The sequence below is a fragment of the Poecilia reticulata genome, chromosome 21 (assembly GCF_904066995.2).
Source record: "Poecilia reticulata chromosome 21, P_reticulata-male-v2, whole genome shotgun sequence".
NCBI classification, from domain to species: Eukaryota; Metazoa; Chordata; class Actinopteri; order Cyprinodontiformes; family Poeciliidae; genus Poecilia; species Poecilia reticulata.
The window spans coordinates 20,776,336-20,793,949 of record NC_088850.1 but is presented as its reverse complement, the minus strand read 5'-3'; the positions used below and the strand labels follow the sequence as shown (position 1 = coordinate 20,793,949).

At 39.3% G+C, this 17,614-nt stretch overlaps 1 protein-coding gene across 3 annotated transcripts in view; it reads right to left on the bottom strand.

The window, feature by feature from the left end:
* Window positions 1-17,614, bottom strand: part of fam49a (family with sequence similarity 49 member A) — a 32,354-nt gene that overhangs the window by 13,891 nt on the left and 849 nt on the right. The window contains exon 2 of one of the 3 annotated variants that reach the window (XM_081602309.1): window positions 6,044-6,100. The exons of the other annotated variants lie outside the window; for them this stretch is intronic. The gene's annotated coding sequence lies outside the window, so the exon portion shown is untranslated. The remainder of the gene's footprint in view (window positions 1-6,043; window positions 6,101-17,614) is intronic. 3 annotated transcript variants of the gene reach the window in all.

The following is a 17,614-nucleotide window of genomic DNA, read 5'->3' as shown; positions in this document are numbered from 1 at the left end:
GATATCAGGAAAAGCTATCGACAACTGGTGGGCACTGCTAGCTAAAAAGTTAGCTGCGATAACCCTAATGAGCTAATCACAAACAGTAGTTCCGCTAACAGTAAAGCAGTACACCATCACGGTTATTTAGCAGGAGCTAATGCTAAAGCGCTAGCTTAAATCCAAATGATATCTGCCCATTAAGTACTATAACCCTGAAGCATCGATTTAGTTTTGGCATAATTTACATGTTGTGTATGTTTTTTGTTTGAAATACAATCATGGGAGATGGGAGTGGACCCGAGAAGAGGAAACTGAACTGCTGTGTAAATGATCTCCAGCCACTTCAAAATAAGAGCACTGATATAAACATTTAACTACATGAAGAACTCTTAACGGGTGATGATCAAAACATTAAGACAGATGTTGAACTTTATTTACCTAAAAGTTTATAAAACTGTCAAGTAAATTAAAACTTTATAATTTATGGGGGAAATTAATTTAGAGGAAGCTAAGTATGCTAAATATTTTCAAAGTTAGCAAAAGCGCGAAAGGAAAAGGTGCTATTCGTGTTTTAGGGAAGTGTGCTCACCACTGGTCCAAATTTCCAAAAGCTGGAAAATACAATTACTTCATGAGAATGAAAGGAAATTGAACCAGAACAGGCCATTTCAAGTTAAAATACCAGTAATAAATGTATTTAAAAGTATTGTAAACAACCATAAAGTCATAAATGATTTGATCATAGATTACTTTGGTTGAGAATGAATTTAATGTTCTATAGGGTGAATCAATGGATGGTGAAGACCTTTTATGGTTAATGTGTTAACTTCCTGTGGTCTGTCACAGGAGTAACTTTCACCACATTATTCCATGTCCAGGCACATGCACACAATGTCACACTTTTTGTGTTCCCTCTGGAGCTTTCCAACATTTTGCCAAAACACCATGTGGATGGCACAGACTGACAAGAGCAGCACCAACAGCTCCAAACATACATCCAGCTTCCTTCCAGTTCTCTGCTTTCCTCCTACCCAACCCTCTTTATCTTTTTTTTCCGTCCTCCACTCAAAGTAAAATCTTTCTCGTTTTTCCAGCCAAACAGGTGTCACCATTCCAGACTTCAGAGCACTCAGAATGGTCATTCATCATAACCAAGCAGCGCATATCATGTCCGATAAAAATATAGAAATTCCCGTCCTGCCATGAGCCGGTGAGCCAGTTGCTCATCTATCCAACTTTTCACTGCAGCCAGGTAGTTATCGCAGCAAGTGAGCCATTCAGTGAAACAATGGCACATTGAAGCGTGCAGCCGGCGTAAGAGCCAGTCGGTTGGGCATATTAAGTCAGTAAAATCATCCCAGCATGTGGTGGAGCCAGTCAGCGCAGAGGGAGAAGCGTGCAGACGTCGAAAAAATAAACATGTTTTTCAGGAAATGTCATTCGACGGCTACGGTGGAATTTTCCTCCAATCCCCCCCCAAAAAAGACAAAAAGTGGTGGCAACAGTCACAAAACAATGTAATCATTTCTATTTTGGAATTAACATTTAGTGCATTCAATAAATCCTTCTGATGGCTGGCTGATTGGTATGCGCAGAACCAAATGAAATCTGTTCATCTACCTTGAAGGATTCCTGAATGTTGGATTTTTATCAAATCTCAATCACATTGTTTGAACTCGTCATGCAGAGGAGACACTGCATCTTAGCACCTAAAAGCTTAAAACAACAGATTTCTGTTAATTCATGTTGTCACAATCATCTTGATCCAACAAAAAAATACAGCACTCTGAGTATCTGCTCTGACTCATTTATCAGTTTACAGACAAAACTGCTGGTTTGATGCATGCAGGCATTTAAATCCAAATCAATTGTACGTGAATCTCTGTCTGAACCTCACGTGTCACATTTCCCTCTACGGTTGTGTCTACAAATGGTGACATCAGCTACGGTAAGAGGAGCCACACAAATATGAAAAAGTGGAACAGCAGTGAACAGAAGACACACCTACAGTGAAATGTGAAGGTGTGTCATAATGACAGCTACCACCTGGTTGCTGGTAAGACAAGGAGGCCACTATAGAAACTGGGTGGAGACTTTATGGGTGTGATCAAGATAATTAGGAAAATGAAAGGAAAAGTTTATTGAATAAAATAAAAAATAAAAAATTTTTTAGGAACAGCCAACAGAGTTAGGTGTATCCAAGAATCTAGATGCTCGCATGCAGATGCATTTAGTTAATATTCTACTTTAATAATCAACAAACACAGTTTACAGTTGAAAACAGAAGACTCTTACAGGCCTTGGAGCTTTAAAACAAACATTCATGAGTCTTTTACCTGAGCTGAGCTTCTTAACACATTTTTCTGAAGCTGTAGCAACCAGTAAAGTCTTTGTTTTGCTGCTCCTTCACTGGTGATATCAGCATAAATGGTGAAAAACATGATTTAGATTGTCAGAGAAAACCCAGGTGGGAAAGATTGCTTCCAAAAAATGACAAAATAACAAATTCATAGCAGGAAAATGATGGGACCCTATGAAGATATCTCCTTGTTTTGGCAGATTCTGAACATTTTCCAATCCTTCACAGTCTACTATTGTCATACTTCCCAGCCATAAATATCCTATGGAAATAACTAATGTTTCATCTTTTATCTCCTGCGGCTTTAGGAAAGATGGATCGACTTTAAAAAAATAGAAAAAAAAAGGAAAATTAACATCCTGTCTTGAAAAGAAAAGAAAATTCTTCTGGGCTTCAACAATAAAGATCTTTTGCATTTAATCAACTCATTCAGCTGTCCTACGGAGGACCAGACTGTGACCCACTTTCACTGAAACAAACCTATTGTTTTCTTTCGTTAATGCTCCATTTAAATTCCTACAATAGGAAAGCGCCCTAACTCCACCAGCTACCTTACAACACTTTACAAGAGTAAAATGATCAAGTCTTATACATCTCTGAGTTAATAATGTGGAGAATTAAATATGACTTTCAACTTATATTGTTAATTTAATGTATATAACCACGAAAATTTGCATTCTAATTATTGAGAAAAGGGCAGGTTTTTCTTTTTCCGGCTCCCTTTTCACTCGTTTATCAATAGGTGTTGTAAGAGCATGTACTTGTGAATTAATGATGAAATCTGTTAAATCGAGTGAATAAACTGATCAATTGATTTATTGAATGAAGTTCAGGGAGTTTCAAAGAAGTGCTAATCTTGTGGTAAACATATTTCCTTGAATAGAGCCAAGGAAATAGTCGCTCAATCACAATCAAAAGAATAAAGGAGGATTAAGAAAAAGTTGCTTGCATTCTGACAGATGGTGCTTAGATCCAAATACATTGTTTTCCCCTCTTTATAACTTGCAACAGGAACCCTCAATGGTGACACAGCTGCTGATGTTCGCAAGATTGAGCCACAAATCGATTATTTTCCATGGATGAGCATCATGTCAACCACTTGGAAACGCGCATTTCCAGCAGGACTCCCGGTCACGCAATAGCAGCTGGTGTGCTACTGTTGGAAGCAGCAAAAAGCAAGCTAGAATCCCAGGTTAGCTACAGTACGTACAGAAACAAGAGCGCAAACGTATTTAGGAAAGATGGAGGAAATGGGTGGTTGAAGGTGGGTGGAGGAGACACATTTGGCTGCCGACACCCTTGAAGAGTTCAAACATGGGTTAACCTTTAAAGAGCACTGAACGGGTCAGGAAGCAGCAACCCCACTGTAGTAAATAAATGCGTCTGACGCGCCGCTATTCCTTTCTGCCTGGCAACGGCAAATGAATGGATGGATGATGGATTCATAACAGCTCAGTGAGCTGTGAGTGGAGGGGTAAACAAGGACAAATCTGATCATATTTGACTTCATTCTTTTGGTTTATAAAAACCTAGTACTATGTTATTAAAAAAATGATAATAGAGTGAAACAGGAAACCTGTAAGCCTACTCCCTTGAATAAAAAAACCTCATGAACTGTAATGTGTGAGAGCCACATTTAAGTTCCTTTGTTCTCATACTAGCTCAACACAGCTTCCTGTGTGTAAAGTGCACTTTTACTGCACTATTATCAGGATATTTTAATGATTTACTTCCTCTTCACAAAAACACCTATCTCTGTTTGCTGGGGTTTAATTAATTACGATTCTAATAGAACAAACTAAATGATTAAAGCTCTCAATATAAAAATAGCTCAGGCGCTTACCAAGAAGTTATGGATGCACAGCTCAGAACCAGCTGAACTTGATCTGCAGTTTGAGGAATCTGGTTCAGCCAATGACCAATTGAAAGCGTTTATGACTCTTTGACGTGTAATGAGGTGAAACGATGCTGACTTGTAAACAATGGCATACATAACTCAAATCTTTAACTGTCCAAAGACAGCTGTTTGCTTTGGATTTTAATTTCATTTGGTTATATATTTTCTGACATACCCACTTTTTCCCCCTAGATCCAAATTTAGACAATTTGTTTAAATACAACATAGCATGAACCAACAACACACTTTCACTGTCCTTGATGCTGACACTATCACACACATACTGGTAACCAAGGTGCTAAAGGTCACTAAAGCCCCTTGCCCATTGTTAAGTCTTACTCTACTGGATAATGTTTGATTTAGGTCTAGCCAATTTGGGCGTCTAAAATGGCAGTTTGTTCCTCTAAGTGGGCGTGAATATGGGCAGGAATGCTAATAGGAATGTGGGAACGTGAGTGAGCGGGAGCTGTGGTTGATGCTCCGAAGGTGTCATTTTGTGTGTAATACCATTGGACAGTCAGTTTCTCTGAAATCTCTCAGTACATTTGTTTGTTGAAGGTTGCCCCATTCAGTCTTACGCGAGTATCGCTTTTGTTCCTACAGTGACGTAAAGTCACAGGCCGATCAACGAATGCAGTCTGCTGCCAATCAAACGACTTAGGCATAACACCTGGCTAAGTCTGGCTTACAGACTCTGTTTGGAACCTGAGGTGGTTCCAAACAGAGAGGAACCATGGGCCTCCAAATGTAGATGAATCCAGCCATGGCTGACTGGCGAAGACTTGGTTAAAGCTACACCTGTGAAAAAGGGGCTTAAGAGGCAAGGGAACATTATGCTGACAACAACAACAAAAAGTGCTTTATTTGCAATCCATATCATTACAAGCAATATTCAACAGTAATATCCCAAGCCGCCATTGTTTTTGTATCATTTAGCTGTAAGACAATCCAATGTCTTAAACATTCTAAACCTTTCATGTCCAAAGGTTGTAGATAAAGTAGTTTACATCCCTGTCCTGAAAGTAGAAACATACACAGTTTAGAGAAGATATTGTCCTAGCACCAACAAATGCTGAAACAAGAAGTGGAATTGGCCTATTTTCAAGTCTTGGGACTTCAAGATAATTTTAATAAAACTAAACATTTACTAATACACAATGCTGGACTGAAGGCGATCTGGAAGCAACACTTTGGATGACGGAAGAAGGTGGTTCCTGAGCTGAGTGGGAGAGCAGGTATGAAGAGGGGGCAGTTGATTAGGATTTCTACAATAATCAACAGAGCTGCGGTCACTTACTGGCCGTTAAGTACCACAGTATCCTTCAAGTATTTATTTCTTTATTCAAAGTCCAGAATGTGTGTTATAAAGATAACACACTTTCTGGTTATATGTGTATGTGTTATTAAAAATGTTATAAAATAAAATTATACTGATTTTCTGCAATTAAATTATAGCAAACTCCAAAAATACGCTTTACTATAAGGGTAAATCTAACACTCACAGCAGGTCAATATGTGTTTGGGATCAGTACAAGTGAAACAACTTCATATATAACAACAGAACTGAAAGACACACTACTATGTAACTAAAGAACAGCCGTAGTCCAAAGTGAACAAAGTACCGTAGAAGCACATTTCAGAATTTGTCCAAGAACTAAACATGATTATTAAACTTCAGTGCTTGAGTGTAGTTATTGCTCATTAAAATTCTTAGAACTATTAATCACCAATTTGAAGTCGGAACAGTGAACGTTCAAAACACAGAAAACGATACAAAGTTTCCACAAGGTGGACCAACCTCTGACCTGGAAAGCAAAGGAGAGGGGAGGTCTGGCGTCCATGCTGTTATTGTGTAATTCAACCTAACAGAAAAAAAAACAATCAGCAGCAACAACATGCAGGCGGACGTGACATGAGTGTCCACCTGCTTCTTCTTCTAGTTCAGGACAGACAAAGAAGTATTTTCACGCTAGTTATTCTAACTCTGTGGTTTCCAACTTATTGTCACATTAAACTCTACCAATGACAACAATGTCCAATTAAAACTTCTATCACCATGTATGGCACATCCATGTCCACAAGAACTAAATGATCACTGACTATTTTACAACAAATATAAATTCTTACTGAAATCTAAATTATAAAAAGGAGAACATAGATGAAAAATAATTTAACTAAAAGCCAAAATTCTAAATGAAAATGATTTGAAGAAGAAAAAAAAGATAAACAGTGAAAAGAGGAAAACTGACAAGATTTATTGATCTTTTTTTATTTTGCCTGTAGCCTGGCATTTATCTGAATGAAACCTTTATATTATTTACCACATAACTAATGTCATTTGTGACATACATCTCATTTTTAAGATATAACCACTGGATCATAAAGACTCTAAATCTGATTGCTATAGTTCTGATAAATCCCTGAGACAGAAGAAGCTAGACAGAAGGACAATTTCAGGATTGCTAATGTTAAAAAGAAAAATAACCCCCTTAAGAGAAGCAGGTGAGGACATTTTCAAACAGCTTAAAAAACAAGATTATATGGCCCATTAGTGAATTCAAGGTCAAGGCATCAGCTGGTTCTTTTTGCCTCAAAGCACTGACAGCAATTTGAAGATTTATGTATTTTTAAAGAGCAGTCTGGTAAAAGGGCTAGCATTAGTGTCACCATGAAATTACAAGATCTGTCTAGTTCTGTTCAGTTGAATGCAATTCAATTTTGTTGGTTATGCCAAGTTTATTTAAAAGTTTAACTTTACATCAAAATGTTTCTACACCTTAAAGGCCCTATAATCAGATGAAAGTGTTCTCTCGCTCTTTGAAGCATAGAGTAAGACCACACTCCCCCCTCACCAACCTACTGCTGCACTCAGACAGCCTCTGACTGACTTTTCCCCTGCTTACAAGCGAGACAAGGTTAGTGCATCAATCTTATTAAGGTAGCAATGTTTTAAAATTACACTAGCTATGAGCTGTGTGTTTACAAAGCAGCTGACTGCACACAAAAGTCAATTCAACAGCTAATTAATAATACTCACTTGATTCAAACTAGCAAAGATCAGTATTGGTATTGACCAAATGATTTGTGCCATCTTTAGATTACAACTATGCAATGCTACAGCAATTTAATGGGTAATGCACATGGAGACAAAAAAAATATATACATAATTGTGTGTGTGATTTCAGAGTGTTGTAATGTTTTTAGGTGCTCACCTAGTGATTTTTGACTATCAATTCAAACCACTGTATACCTGCGGTAAACCAAAATCAACACCAACGACCAAAATAACTTCTGTTTAGAAGCAGGTTGGAAAATGTCTGGGAAGCTCAAACCGGCTGTTTAAAAAGAGTCTGTGTGACTGAAAGAAGATCAGCCAAAGATATTAGAATCTAGAGCGCCATATGCTACCCTGGTCATTTATGGCAAACACACCCAAAAATAGTAGCACAGCCATCCCTAGTCTCAGTGCAATTACAGACACACAGGTTGATGTAACGTTTAGGGTGTTTTCACACCTGATAGTCCAGTAGACTCAGTTCCATTGGGAACCAAAACTGCAATATTTTCTTCATTTTCAGCTGCTGTCGTTCGCTTTCATACTGCGCTGTGTCAAATCAACCAAACCCTTTAAAACACCTGTTCACCCCCATCGCCTGTAGTGGCGCTGCACCAAGAATAACCAAAGGAAAAGACACAAAACCCTGTGAAGAAGATACTGAATGCAACTTCTTTCTTCACCGCTACAATCTGACACCACTCAGATTGTAGCGGTTGTAGGATTTCTCTTCTGTCGTTGATAAAAGACTATGAGCCATTTCTCACTAGCGCTAAACTCGCACACTTGTTTTGGTTGTATTTACCCAGAGTACCCTGCGCTATAGTCCGCTTACTGCTTTTGGTGGGGTCTCCGGTCCACTTAGCATTCACATATGCATTTGACACTGAGTTCACTTCAACCATACAGAGATCTACAGGGTTTCTCCCTGAAAACCTGCTATTCAGTGCTAGGACAGCCCATCAGTGGCCCACTGTAAAAAATGTTACAAGTTTAAAAAAATTGGATTTGCATGAGCAGGCATCAAATTTTGGAAATAATAATATGCAAGACTGACCATCAGGTGCAGGGACGGTGCAATTCAATAGGTCAAGTATAAACCTAGTGTAATCCATCTTTACTGTCACTAGTGTACAAAAAACCCTATTTAAATTTAACAAACAACACTAAGCCTGGTGGGGGACCAGGCTTATAATACAACGGGGAAAACCATGAGAGCTAGGTTTTTAGGCAGACCGCTGTTTGCTTTTTTTGTGGTCTGCCTCAGAGTTCGATTACACATTCACACTTCCCCAAACCAACCAACTTACTAGACAAACGGACTGAAGTTTGATTAAAGTGGACTAAATAGAGCTGTTGTGATTTCACACTAAATCTGAGCATGTGCAGTATGTACCAAAAGCTACTTGGCAACCGGGCACACGCAACAGCCCAGACATTACACAGAAACAGGCAAATTAACGTTAGCACTCCACTCCTGCATCCATTTTTTAAAATCCCTCTGCTGTTTTGACTGGCTGCCCAAGTGGCCTTTTGAATTGGGTTAGGCGAGCTGCGTATCCTTCAGGCTGTCTTGCCGAAGCAAATGTGACAGCAGGGCGTGCTGGGAGGGGAGGGGGCCACTGTCTGAGCTCAGCTTGTGGGGAGGTTGGCTGAGTTTTGCCCTAATATGGACACAGGCCAGGGGGGTGAGAGGGTGGGTGGATTTAGGGCAGACTGGGTGGAGAAGGGGAAACCTGCCCAGTGCCACCACAATGGCAGTCTTGCTTCCCGCTGTTGTTTCTCTGATACTTTTAATCCCACCTCATACAGAGTGCGGTCCACCAACCGCGGTACAAACACTCGATCCACCCTGGAGAACTCTTTGGGAGTCAGTGCCGAGTCGTGTGTCAGTTCATTTCTGTTGCTGCTCTCAGACAAGCCCCTGCTCAGAAACAATGCAGCACACAGCTCTCTCTCTCACACACACACACACACACACGCGCGCACACACACAGTTACACAGTTGCTTGTGACAACTAAACGAAGGACAGAGCCTCCACCTCCTCCTCGTCCTCACAGCAGCACTCCACTCTGTTAAACTGTTGGCTCGGCATGCCCTTCGCTTCATCCAGCTGGGCCTGGTGCTTCGTTTTTACACTTGCTCAATACAAACTCCCTTCATCACATCTGGCCTCTGGCGCGTCGGGACAAAACCCTCCCAGTGTTCAGTTTGATGAGAAAGGGGTTGTCAATGACCCTAGTGATGAACTCATTGGGTCTCAGTCAACACAGAGACAGAGAAAGTAGGGATAGAGAGATACTGGGAAGGCATTTAAAAGTGTGATGAGAGAACAATTGCTCAAATCAAGGCAAAAAGTAAGGAGGAAAGCAAAAAAAAAATGGGTGGATGGTATTTGGGTATTTGGAGAAGAGAAGGAGGAGGATGGATACCACTGGCAATAGAGAGAAGGACTCCGGGCGTAGAAATTCCTCCTACGTCTCTGTTCAATGCCACTTCTGTTCTGCCAAGTCCGGCATGTCAACAGCAGCGCAGATACAAAGGGAGCCATGTCTGCGTGAGACGGGCTCTTGTGTGAAACTTCTGTCAGCATGTGTGTATGGGACGGCATTAAGCAATCGTCACCAAAGAGGACTTTCTCTGAAAGAGATAGGTGGCCAAGTCAGAATCACAGAAGTGCTGAAGTGACCTGTTCATTTTGTGCCCAAAATATTTATTGGCTACCTAGTAAAGATGCAGGACAAAAAAATCATGTCTTTAATTGGTAAATGTCACAATTCTGAACAACTTGCTTCTACAAAATAAATAAAACTGAAGTATTGTTTTAATACGTGTTTTAAGGGTGTGTTCATACCAGTCTTGTTAAATCCACATTAATCAAACTCTAGTTCATTTACCTAGAAAGTCTAGGTTAACTAGGGAGGTGTGACCAAAAACCCTTAGGTCTCGGTTTGGTTGAAGTGAATTACGCTGTGGTTTGAATGCAAATGTGAACTTTTAGCAGGCCAGAGACATCTCCAAAACCAGGAAGTGGATTAAATGCAGGGCATTCTGGGTAAATACAAACAAAACAAAAGCTTGTGGTGAACTGCTAAAATCTGACATTTTTATTTACATATTGTGAAGGAAGAAGTTATCTTCTTCTGTGGTTTTCGTGTCATTTCCTTCAGTGATTCTTGGTGCAGCGTCGCTACAGGCAAGAGGGGGAACAGGTTTTTCAAAGAGTTTGGTGCGTTTTAACGTGAAAGCGAAACGCAACACCTGAAAATGGAACAAATGTTGCCATTTTTGTCCCCAATCGAACAGAGTCTACCAACTATTAGATGCCATCTAGAGGACAACAGATTAAGAAGGATTCCAGGGAAATTTTCTTTTCTCTCCTACAATCATGTCGGTAAAGTGAAACCATTTCAGCAACATTTCAGCGGCGGGCCTGTTTATATTCTAAAGGAATCTCATATTAGTGAATATGTTTTAATTTTCACATGGGATTTTTAAAACATTGAATAAGTATGTTATGTTATTCTAATAATTTCAGGGTGGGGAGTTGTACATTGCTACAGATAGTTTGATGTTTAATGAATTTCCAAAAGCATGTCAGTTTTAATTAATGAAAGATTTACTTCCTTTCTTTCAGCCCTTGCCTCAGGTATTTGTTTTGCACTGACATCCCCTCCTTCACTCAGTGTGAGACGTCCCTGTCTCACACTGTGTGACAGAAGGACAATTTCAGGATTGCTAATGTTAAAAAGAAAAATAACCCCCTTAAGAGAAGCAGGTGAGGACACCAGGTGAGGACAAGCAGGTGAGAGAAGCAGTGTGAGGGGGCAATTCTCTGTCTGAAACTGTCAAATAGTGCTTCCAGTAGCCTTCATGTACCTGACTTATACAATAATATAGGTAGTCTGCAATCCTAATAAGACTATTGCAGCAAAAATATTCCTACTGAATATTTAGAAAATTTTACCCTCCGTAAAAGGTAACCACCTTACCTTTTAAAGAAGGCAAGGTAGTTAAAACTATCAGCTTGATGTGCTGCAATGTATTTGAATTTGAATCCAGATTTCTGTGTTAAATAAGTTCAACAGTTTAAAACTCAAGAAAATTGCTGCCGCGTTATTATAGATAATGAACCAAACTGTACATTTAGCGGAGGGCAAACAGAGGTGGTTCTTTTCAAAACAAACCAAGTCACAACGTTCCACAAACACTGGCTCTGCTGTTGGGTCACTATAATCACCTTTTTTTTTTCCCGTTTTTTTTTTTTTAACACACACACACACACACACACACACACACACACACGCACACACACACACACGCACACACACACACACACACGCACACACACACACACACACACACACGCGCACACACACAAATGCAGCTTTTGGGGTGGCCACTATAAATTTAGCATCCCTGCCTGGGTGGTTACCAACACTTAGTTACAAAATGAGGTGCTTGCACAAGGTGAAAACAGCACACAATGTGACAGAAAAGGAACCTGGACAGCAGAGAACTAATAGTGCATAAGGCATGTTCAGTGTTAAACTAGTATCAAATTAAATTAAGAATCAGTCCAGGAACCACTCCTTATAAATCCTAATCATCAAACAGATTAATTTTAATTAGGTTCTACATTGAAGCAATAACTTTGCAGAATTGCCTCACAAAGAATTAGTTTCAAAACTGTGTGCCCAACCCAATCTGTTGTCATATTGTTCTGCCTTACGTCTTGCTAAAGTGTGACGGGTGTCCCGAATGTCATAATATTACTGAGTAATCTTACTGCAATAAACAATAAAGAACACATTTCTAGGTTGATGTAGCTGTAGACATGCAGAATAAATGCAAAAAGAAAAAAAACAACATAAAAACTCAGACCTTTTTATTTTTTGAGTGAAAACTAACCAAAAATAGTAACACAGAACAAGCTGATTATTTCTGTCAACTACTCAAGCTAAAATTTGACGCAAATTATTGCATATTTGCGTCTCTCACCATTGTGTAGCGGTGATAAACACAGAAGTGGAAATCACAGAGCAGAAGTGACACACCTTCCGCTGTTCAAGTAGCACACAGCAGGTCAGCAAAGCAAGACTTGAGAGCAAAAACTGTGGTGTGCAGCACTGACTTTTTGGGCATGACAGAAATGCAAAGAATGAACAGATAAGCATAGCCCAAATCCAGATTACAGTCTAATCAAGCTTTTCCTCCTGTGACTTTCCAAGTTTCCAGTGTCCCAGAAAGCATGATGCTCTGGGCATTTCTATGCAAACTGCCATATGGAGAACTTTTCTGCTACCAGTATTAACTCTCTCTGGCACGATGTAGAGATGGTGAGTCGAGTTTAAAAACATCGACTTAAACTGGTATTTTAGAGGAAATGTGATTTTTAAACACACTATATTTAGTGGATTTTTCTCAACACCTCATCCCCCAGTCTGAACCAAAAGGCAACAAAGTAAAAAACAGGTAAACTTTCTGGATTGAAAGCATGTTGTCGTGGCAACGCCAACACATTTTCAGCTGTTTTATTTCCCCTTTCGCCTAGTCGGGACGCCTCGTTACACCACAGCTATTTTCTGGCTTTAGATTTTAAATGCTGGCCATCTATAGAAAACGCCATCAGTGACGCTAACGCTCACTGCAGTTTATTTTCACTTGTGTTGCATTCACGATATCAGATATCAGTTATCAGTTATTTAGATAGCGATTAAATGCGTTCAATTTTTAACGTGTTATTTTTCTTGTAACAATAAATCAAAATCAGTGTGTTAATGTCACAGCTCTAGTTTAGAACAACACTTTCATATTAGCTGTAGCTTCATGGCTACCAACCACAGGGACGTCTCAGAAACTGTGTAAGAAATAACTTTTTTCAAATAATTTCATAACTAAATAAACATGTGCCTCATTTTTCTAAATAAAAGCACTTCTTGTACTGATTGTTCTGAAATCATAGGTGTGCTTTCATTGACTCAATACATTGGAGTAAGACAAAACAACAACAAAAAAAACAATGCACAGCAATTTGGTTAATTATATTAATGTTTAATTATTTAAATTGGCCCCAATCTACTTAAATTTGAAGGATCTGGCATTGGATGTGAAGTGTTATATTTATCAACTTCTTAGACAAAAAGAAAAACAAAAGTAGTATCGGCAGATCAGGCTTTTTAGAGATCGGTGCTCGTCCAGAAAACTGCAATCTGTGCACCCCTGTTAATTAATGTTGAGTTCTCCACAATAAAAGCACTTGACGTTTGATTTAATTAAAAAAAATTATATTGCCAGAGATTTGACACATTGCTATTTTTCTTCTTGACGTAATTGAGGAATAAGCTTTCCAATTAAGCCAATATTGCCTCGCACCAATTTTTAAAATAAGTTATATGTTGAATAAGATGTTGATGTGTAAACTATAGCAATGCAGTGTTATATGTAGACTAGACGACAGGGTTGTAGAATGTTTTGTAAAGTGGCAAGTAAAAAAAAAAACAACTCCCAACATTCTTTCAAAATTATTATTATAAAAAGGAGAAATGCATTAACAGCGGAGAGGCAATCTACACCTAACAAACAGAACCTAGAACAGCCAGGCAGAGTTTATCAAAGCCGTACAGCAGACTCACAGAGAGCAGCCGCCGACCTGACAGGATGTGAGCATAAAAAGTGAAACGTGAGTGGGAAGTGTGCAGGGTCACAAGGCAGCACTGTTGTACACACACTTGTTCTCAATGACAAATAAAGCGGCAGGCAGACGGCTAGTTTGGGGTAAAACAGGAAGAGCTTGGGGTTGGTATTTCACAGCAACGCAGCCTTGGTCCACGACAGACAAATAACTCATTATTTTGAGGAAAATAAAAAATTAAAAAAAAAAAAAACCCAGGAAGCTGTGAAACATTAATGCTGGTGAACATTGAACCTTCAGGGATTTAAGTGGTAAAAACATTTTTAAGCTTTTAAGACTTGGGCTCGTGAAGGTGGCGAGCTTTTCCAGTGGAGGGTGATAACCTTGAATGAATGGTTATGCTAACTTCCAGTCAAAGCAGAGAAGTGATTAACAGATACAAAGCTGGTTCTACTCTTTGTATTAGCACAGCTGGAGCTTTTGAAGATAATGCAGTCTCTAAAATATAAGCCATTTCTAAAATAGCTTTGGTTTTAGAAAAATGTAATGAAATAATTCATGGTGATCACTTGTCCTGAAGCCTTTTAGGCTACTCCTAGGGAGTGTAAAATTGTTTTTCACACCTTTTCTGGATTGTGTCTGTTACACACCCACAAAATCTGTTAGCGGCTCTCTAGTGAGGGTGTTAAAATGTTTTTTCCCCTTGTCCAGCCCAGATGGCAGCGTTGGCTGAGTCAGCAGCGATCATTGGGGAATATACAACAGGCTGATTAGAAGCTGATAAGGGCACGAAAGACAGCACATCAGAGGAATTTATGGACATGCTGAAGTTCGCAAAAACATTGCAAATCCAGTAGATTTTCTCACACTGTGTGACGTTTCAGCAGCAATGTGTATTTTATTGGGGTTTGATGTGACAGGACAACAGTAGTATATATTTGTGAAGTGAAAAACAAAAGGATACCTCAGTTGTATTGAGAGGTTACCCACCGTTTCGGATCCTGTTATTGGAAACCACTAGATTTTATTTTGGAGTGTCAAACAGTTTATTGAACTTTGAGAATGTGTTCTTGCATTATTATGCCATTACCATTATATTAAGCACATGAAATGTAATAATTGTAATTTGATCCAATGTGGACATGTTAAAGGGGTATGAATACTAAAACTCTAACAGTTTGTTTAGTTTAAATTCGGTCTTGACTTTAAAGGCTGCATGCCATTTTTTATAGGGGTGCAGCCATTGCAATTTTCTGGCCGATCATTGATCTTTAAAAAAGCCTGACCAGCCGAGTCCATTTTTGGCCGATACTGATTTTGTTTTTATCTGAAAAGTTGCCAAATGTGTGGACAAAAATCACAATGTTGGCAACAGTGGGATGACTATTGTTTACATTGCTGGTTTTCAGATATTTGCTGAAGTAGATAAGATCGGTTTCACATAAATATCAGCTGATTACTTAATATTAAGATCAATTTATCGGTCAGTTGATTATCGGTGTGTCATTTCTTTTCCCATAATACTCACAAAAACAAGTTATGGACGAAATACAACCTGTAAAATTAGAAAAAAAAGCAAAGTTTGCATCAAAACATAAATACCCTGAGCCTACAGTGAACACACGCTGAATGAACTTGCCAAATACTGAAACTGGCAAAAATCCATCCATCCATTTTCTTACACCCTTGTCCCTCAGTGGGGTCAGGAGGGTTGCTGGTGCCCATCTCCAGCTAACGTTCCGGGCGAGAGGCGGGGTCTGGCAGAAATCGATTTATTTAATTTGTTTAGGACAGTGCACATTAATCAACATTACCACAATTCATGGCAGTGTAAATATACAGGAATTAGTTGTTTTTTTTATTATTTTAAAAAAAACAAACACATTTGACAAAATGTTCTCAAAGGTCTACTTACTTGACAGGTCTACAATTAAGTAGACCAGTCAAAAAACACATTTTGCTTTCTACTATATTGTCCCAGAAGTTATTGCAATAAATGATAATATTGTTGTTTTGAGACTTTTTTCAAGTAATATAATGGTAATGGCATAATAACGCAAGAACACATTCTCAAAAGCCAATAAACTTTAAATTCTAATGAAGATTTATCACTGGAACTGGAAGACATTTTAAATATCCAAAATAGCAACAACAACAAAAAAGCAACAAACAAAATGAATTATGAAGTCTCTGTAAACAAAACTGTCCTTCAAAAAAGAGCAAGTTGAGACAAAATCACAATGGACTGAAGACTAAAGAAAAATAAGAAACATTACAAATGGAAATGACAGAGCTCATTATAATCTATCATCCAATTTATTGGTTTATTGTTTATTGCAACAGGCCTACAACGCAAGAACATAAAAACAACACTGAAAAAAAAATCACCTTGGTACAGGCAACAAAGAGGACACTGGTTTATTGAGGCTTTGAGCAGCTTATTCTACATAAATCTTATGGTTTCACTTGCATCATCTGGTTCTCTCACCGTGAGACCTCAATCGCAGCATCATACTGTATCTGTTGACATACAGCTAGATTTCTACAAATGAAAACTGCTGCTTCCAGCAGTTTCACTTAAAAGTTTAGGAACAGCTTTATAGCAAATATCACATTTCTCCTTCCAGCTCCGTTGGCAGTCTAAAATAGCAGATTTCAGTAGTTTGATGCCTTCTTTGTAATCTGAACCAAATAGCTGCAGAAAAAGCATTTCCCCACATCAAAGGGAAGTATCAACACTAGCTTGCTGGCCTTGTGTCAGGTGCATGCTGGTTTTCTTCTAATGGGAGTGATGGCTATTTGTTTTTGCAGAAATTAGAGTAAAATCATTCTTTTGTTTGTCAGATCTATAATTTGCTTCTTCTTTTTTTTTTTTGCGTCAGTCAGTGGTAAAATACTACAATATACATTGCGCTGCAACACAAAGGCTTTCCTGTGCACCAGACTCAGACAGGTTAAAGCCACAAGGCGAAAAATGCCACAGATAAATGCTGTGCTCGAGACCATATCCTGTTTTTCTGCAACAAGAAGAAAAGTTTGCACAGTCACATACAAAATGCAATCTTCGGGGACACACAAACACACACGCGCGCAAACACACACACGTTGCGTTCAGGTCCTGCCAAAGCAAACTTGTAAATGACATGTTCTTGCTCGTTTGAATGGTCCCCCACCGGCTGCTCTACGCTGCATCAGTAGAACGCAGTAAGCGCTGCCTATGGGTCCCTAGTGCCCACGTAAATGCCAAGAGACACAACTAGGCTAATCTGTCCAACGAACATGCAAAACAAGGCAGCGCGTTCCAGCAGAGATCAGGATTCATCCACACCAGCTATTGTTCTGCATGTTTAACAGCACCTTGAGTTCAGTTGGCGTGCCAGGCATGCTGCGAATACACCCTGCAAGCCCTATTCTGACTAAAACACGACACCACATACACACGCACACACGCACGCGCGCGCGCGCACACACACACACACGTGGGAAAACACACTCATACGTTTGTTGTTACTGGGGAGTGCAGCTGTTGCTGTATGTCCTCTTGAACAAAAGAGCGCCAGTTCAATCCACTGAAACCAATCAGAGGGCACCAGTTTCTTGGTTAAGCACCCATCCAGGCTGCAGTTCAAAGTTTCCATGTGACCTAGTTCTCGTACAAGCAACAGGGCTAACTTGAAGGAGTTTAT